The following is a 7,491-nucleotide window of genomic DNA, read 5'->3' as shown; positions in this document are numbered from 1 at the left end:
CATACATAGGGACAGACAGCGACAGAGACTTTGTTTTATACTATGTAATGATTTCGAGAGCCTACTTTCAGGCATTCAGTTAATTCTATTATACTGTATAATATCGCAAACAAAAACCAGCTTCAATTTATTTTCAGAGGAGAAAATTTCGTAAAAGCACTTAACGAGTTGCTCGATGGCGCAACGACTTCTTAATGGCTGTTGTACGATTTTCAGTGCAATTTTAATTAGAAACTTGTGTTAATGAGTGTTGTAACTGCTAGGCGATTGGGGGTTTTAATAGCAGTTTATGTTATTAGTCATTATACTTTAACGTTTATGGCCGTGGGACTTTTTATATTGAAAGTGCTTTTCTATTTCCTACGTTAATTTTTTCAACCATGTGGCTCATGTGATTTGTTTACCATTGTAAGATTTGTTTATTTTATTTATATATATGTTAACAGCGGTGGTTTAGTGGTTTAGCAAGTAAGGCTGTGGTCTTACTTTTGATGATCGCAGGTTCATTTCCTCGCACCTTAGCAATATTTGCATTCATATGTATGATTGTTTGTATCAGTCTTTTCTATATATATTGTTTATGTATTCACAAAAAATATCTACGTATTTATACTAGATTTCTAGTACCCATAACAAAAACTAGATGGCGCTGTATGGATTGTCCTGAGATATAATAATTGTTATTTCTTTTATTAATGTCGAATATACTTGATAGTTTGGCGACATACCGATATTAAACAGACAAAGTTTGTATCTCAAATGACATATTTTTTTAATCTAATGCCAAAACAGACAACGATCCTTTATGTTTCAGGCATCCATAGGCTACGGTAGCCGTTTACCATCAGATGGACCGTATTGCTTACCTAGTATAAAAAAACATATCTCCTATCGTATCCAATAGACAAAGTTTATATCTCAAATGACATATTTTTTTAATCCAATGCCAAAACAGGCAACGATCACCAAGGGACCGATTGTTACACTCCGGGCAGCCATTTTCATATTTTTACAGTGCGCTCACTCGAAATTAATTTATCTTGTCGCTCGCCACAAATGCCCTTGTTCGGAGTGAATTGTAATTGTATTGAGTGTTGTTTCTTCAACCTGTATTTTTCCTTCCGCATTACGTGACCCAGATTATGATAATTATTATTCATTTATTACTTAGAGATAATGTCGAGAATGCTTAATAGTTTCGCAAGTTACCGACATTCTCATTCTTATGCTACATTAGGGTCGGCAATGTGCACGTGACACCCCTTGTGTTTCAGGCATACACAGGCTACGGTAGCCGTTTACCATCAGATGGACCATATTGCTACTTACCTAGTATAAAAAAACATATCCAATAGACAAAGTTTATATCTCAAATGACATATTTTTTTAATCTAATGCCAAAACAGGCAACGATCACCAAGGGACCGATTGTTACACTCCGGGCAGCCATTTTCATATTTTTACAGTGCGCTGACTCGAAATTAATTTATCATGTCGCTCGCCACAAATGCTCTTGATCGGAGTGAATTGTAATTGTATCGAGTATTGTTTCTTCAACCTGTATTTTTCCTGCCGCATTACGTGACCCAGATTATGATAATTATTATTCATTTATTACTTAGAGATAATGTCGAGAATGCTTAATAGTTTCGCAAGTTACCGACATTCTCATTCTTATGCTACATTAGGGTCGGCAATGTGCACATGACACCCCTTGTGTTTCAGGCATACACAGGCTACGGTAGCCGTTTACCATCAGATGGACCATATTGCTTATTACCTAGTATAAAAAAACATATATAGACAAAGTTTATATCTCAAATGACATATTTTTTTAATCTAATGCCAAAACAGGCAACGATCACCAAGGGACCGATTGTTACACTCCGGGCAGCCATTTTCATATTTTTACAGTGCGCTCACTCGAAATTAATTTATCATGTCGCTCGCCACAAATGCTCTTGTTCAGAGTGAATTGTAAAACGTTGTGCCTACTAGATAGAATCTGGCGTAATTTTATCACATTTTTCTTTGACCTAGAGGAATAAAAGGACAGTTCCCAATTGGATTATATTTTTTATTAATTTAGTATTTCTGTAGAATTTTTCACATATTAATGGAATATGCGAAAAGCGCTTAAAAGGGAAATGATTGTAAAAACAATTGGACTGTATCGTCTTGATGTTGGTATGTACCGCGGTATATTATCTGATCCTGTATCATCGCTATCAAAATTATTGTTTTCATTGTATAGTAGAAGATAATATTAGTAACAAGATACAATGGGTCTGGCATTATTATATTATGATAAAAGTCCCTAAATATATCTAAGAAATATATAAAAAAAACTTTTTATTACACTCTTTCATTAAAAAAATCGTCTCAACTAACAACATCGTATTATTACCCGTAACAGTGATAAAACAATAAAACATTATAGTCACTGTATCAACAGAAAATTGTCCTCGGAATTTAGAATTTGTGGAAATTTTTAAAGGTTTATTGTATGTGTAGGTATCAAATTAGATGGCAGATAAAGAAATTATGAGATACAGTACTACATTTCGCACTTGTTCCTTCTATATAAAACTGTCTGTCTATAATTGTTTTTAAGAACCTTGCCTAAAAATAGAGCAAAAAACAAGTACTATTAATGTAATAATAATAATATTTTTATTACATTAATATATTTATATATTTTATAATTTACATCCAACACATAATCTGATATAATCCCATTCAATATAAGCTATGCAAGATGAACTCATCTTGTTATTAACTCCCGTGGAGTCTAATATTGTTATAATAATATCATAATAATAATAATATCAGGACAATTGACCAGGCACCATTATGCTTAGACTCCTTGTCTTTAACAAATGCACCCAGACCGATACAAACAATAATAGTCATGAATACAAATGTTTGTGCCGTGCGAAAGTAGACCCGCGAAATTGTGTGCTTGACCTATTTGTACATTTTTGTGATTATTTATTTAATTAGAAACATTTTAGAAAATTTACACTATATAAGCTAAACGGCACGAACTCCTTGTCTTTAACAAATGCATAGAAAGTAGTAAAAATTGTGTTGCCTAGTAAAAATATAAATAATATTTTTATATTACTACTCAGATATTTAGGTACTAAAACTAAATATGATGAGCCCCAATATAGATATCAGTCATGAAACAAACCCAATAAAACAATAAGTAAGTATCCACTTGCGCAAAGTTCGAAACTCTCATTATAACAAAGAAGAACTTTTCACTCCACTAAATGATACAAGACGTACGTACGCTGTATTAAGTTATCCATTTACGAATCACTATATGTACATACATTCATACTATCACTAGCTGACCCCGAAAATGTTGTTTTGCCATATAAATTAGAATCGCTATTAAAAAATAGGGGTTGATGCTAGAAGGGTGAAAATTTAGGGTAGTTGTATTTTTAATGATACATTCATTCATAATTTAAGAGCTGTGCTCTTGTCGGTGGAGCTCCTGCCACCTTCCACGATCTTCTATCAGTCCCTTTAGCTGTTGATACGATACGACTCCAACTTTTTCTTTAACTTGACTGATATAGCTGTGTCTCGGTCTTCCCCTTCCTCTCTTTCCATCTATTTTTCCTTCTATAATGTTGTTAATTAGTTCGTCGTGTCGTATCAAGTGCCCCAACATTTTTCCCCGCCTATTCTCAATAATATCTATGATCTGTCTCTTTTCTTTAATCCTCTCAAGCACTTCTTCATTCTTTATTTTATCTTTCCAGCTAATTATTTCCATTCTTCTCCAACACCACATTTCAAAGGCTTCCAGTTTGTCTCTTTCCTTTTGTGTCAATGTCCACGTCTCACAGGAATACAAGGCTATACTCCAGATGTAGGTCTTGATAAGTTGTTTCCTGGAGGACTTTGATATATTATTTTAATGATACATAATAAAAAAATATAAATAAATAATTTTGGCCAAAAAATAAAAAAATAATGTTAGAGGTGGACCCTTATCACTTAGGGGTATGAAAAATAGATAGTAGCCGATTCTCAGACCTACTGAATATGCATATGAAATTTCATAGAAATCGGTCAGAGCCGTTTCAGAGGAGTATGGTAACTAATATTGTGACGCGAGAATTTTATTTATTTATTTAGGAAGATTAACGGTGTAATTTTACATGTTACTTGTCATATAGAATTGTCCTATGCCAATTAATAATCTTCGCCAATAGTATTTATTATATAAAAGATAAGAAGATAAAAGAATAGAATAGAATAGAAAATCATTTATTCAAATAAACTTACATTGAAGCACTTTTGAATAGTCATAACATTTTTTTTAATCTACCGCTCATTCGGAATGCTGTCTCATCACAAGAAGAACAAGCAAGAAACTTGTGTGTTGCTCTTTTAAATAATTTATTCTTACTGACAATTTAAGTTTAAGTGTGTGAATACAAACCACCGATTAGCACTAATTCAATGAAATAATAAAATAGAAAAAACATTCAATATACAACAGCTGGTTAAACAATTAATAAGAGCAAATAAGTCATAGTGATTAGAACAGACCAGTCCACACAAGCAGCACCCGTTCACGAGAATGACGGACACCCTCCACTGCGCTCGACCATATTTTAGGGAGCCCAATGACCCGGCCCACCACGCCGCCACAAGTAAAGTAAAGTAAAAATAAAGTTATATGTACGTATTTTTCAGTAGTCTTTAGTATGACAGCCTCGGTGATCTAGCGGTTTAGCTTGTTTAAGAGGGGAGGGGGTCGAGTCAAATCTCATCTAATCTTACATTGGAGAGAGGGGGAGGGGCTCTCGGCAAATATCAAGCAAATTTTTTTTCTGATTGAAACAAAATAAAATATACTATTTTGGTCCATTTATATCCAGATTGTACATGCTTATTGCACTTATAACTCTCAGCAATATTGGTTACTAGTCTCAACTAATAAAATACTATATTACTAGTCGTAAATAAAAGCACGAAGCATTTTTTTTTCTTTTTAGAATAACAATCCAACGCGAGAAACATCTCACGTGAAATTGGGGGTTAGGGGAGGGGGTTGAATAAAATCTCACAACATTTCACCAGAAGGAAAAGGGGGGTGGGGTCAGAAAATTAAAAAAAACACCTCAAGTAATTTATGAACGCCCCCTTATGAGTCTTGTATACAATATTCTTGTATTATAATCTTGTATATATAATAAAACCCCCCAATTGGGTTTTATTAGCAGCTTGGTATTAGTCACTGTTTTTAAGTTAACGGGTGTACGTATAGAAAGTTATCTTGATATATGGAGCATGAATTAGATATTTTATCTTTATGTTTTCTTTTTTTCTTTAACATAAATTCATTAAAAAAAAATATACTTAAATTATCTGTATCGTTAACATATACTGTAATAAGTTATCATTACATTCAAAAGAATGTTGCCGGCTGACGATCCCATTGTATTATAAAACCGTTTGATATGCCATTTAAAAATGAGCCCTATTCATATAGTGCGAGATTCTTACCTTGCCGTAACACAGTTATGTAACTAGCACGGGAGGTAATGATTTTTAACTGTATACCCTCAAAAATATTTGCTTTGTTTTATATAGTTTATTTCGAAACTTAACTTTGTATCATGAATATCAATAAAGCTTTAATATAGAAGTAAGTAAGCTATATGTTTAACTGCTAAAAGATCATTATATGTACTTTTATTAATATAATTACAAAATAACTTGATTATTAATATTTTAAATTAGAATTATTAGAGCTTAGCTTAGAATCTATCTACATGATACATGATACAATATTATAAACCCTGTAATGGAAATGGAATAGAAAGTATTACGACATCCTTATAAATTACAACGGCAATCGGATCGGACCACCAGGCATGACGCAAGAAGGTGCGCTACCGAGAAAGACACCTGCGTCGAGTCAGCATTTCAATTCCCGCAGCAAAAGTACCCATTTCCTTTATTTTTGATTTTATATAACTTCACTTACGGATCACACATCGATCCGAAGACACCAATTATTATAATTAATATTAGAATTACATTTAGTTATACTTATATAATTGATTTTTTTTCGGTCTTCCGCCAGCGACTTCAACAACTGGTGTGAAACTTATTTTCTGTATTAAAAGGGCTTTTCAACTTCCGACATTGTTTGAAAAAACAATACATACGGCCCATCTGAATTGTTTACCATTAAAAAAATTGTATTTGTTTATATATATGTTATATATGTTGGTGGTTTAGCAGTTTAGTATTTATTGTTAAAGTGTATTCTTGATTCATATGTATATTGTTTATGTATTAATATTTATATCAGTTGTTTAGTACCACAAGTTCAAAATCATCAGCTATTTATTTAGAAAAATATCATCAGCTGTTTCGAATTCATAGTACAAGCATTGCTTAATGTGGGGCTAGATGGCGCTGTGTGAATTGTTCTAGGTTTATTATTATTACTATTTGAATATTCATGAATTTATCTGGGTGTTTCCAAAAAAAAAACAACTCTTTTTATTACATATTATATATTGTTTCATCAAATAAACATTTTTACAATCTTAAAAATTAAAATAATTTAAATATTGCACATATTTATTGATAACTATTTACCTTCAATTTACTATTTATGTACATTAAAATTGACTAAAATATATATTAGGTCTAACTATATAATGACAATTACATTCAACTTAACTTAATTAATAAATAATTTGACATTTAATATAATTTAATAATCCATATTAAACTTGTTCAGCAAACCTTAATTAACACTCATAAGTTCTCTTACATAAATACCTTAATTAATAATATATTATATACATTTATAATAACTGTCGATTTTTCTATTAATTTTATGACATTTTATAAAATTACAAAACAAATGTGCGTCTTCATGGGTTAGAATACATGGAACTATTAATTAATGAATTTAATAATATTTTGCATTTAATAAATTCTCATTAACATTCCTTTAATTTAATAATATATTATTTATACATTATATGAAATTATTAAACGATATACGTTCCATATATTCTAAATTATTAAATATAAAAGCCAATATTAATTATTTATAAGCGTAGCCTATTTTCCCGATTTTTTTGCAAATCACATTGTATTTTACTTTCACATTTATTGATATTATAATTTATTTATGCCAGGTATAACAGAAAGAATAATATAGCTAACAAACAGAAATTTATTGGTTTAATAAGTACCTGACAAAAGAAATATTAGTTACACACATACAACCAGTAAAATAATGTTATTTCATCTATCACTTGGTGATTTTAAAATATAACGCTTACTATTACTTATTATGGATGATGGATGGATGTTTGTTACTCTTTCACGCAAAAACTACTGAACGGATTTTAATGAAAATTTACAATAATATAGTTAATAATTTAGAGTAACACATAAGCTATAATTTAGAAATATATATTGTAAATTGAGCGA

Source organism: Achroia grisella, unplaced genomic scaffold (assembly GCF_030625045.1).
Source record: "Achroia grisella isolate CSIRO2021 unplaced genomic scaffold, CSIRO_AGI_Agris_v1 utg474, whole genome shotgun sequence".
Taxonomy (NCBI): domain Eukaryota; kingdom Metazoa; phylum Arthropoda; class Insecta; order Lepidoptera; family Pyralidae; genus Achroia; species Achroia grisella.
The sequence above is the reverse complement of the archived record's forward strand: the minus strand, read 5'-3'. Positions refer to the sequence as shown.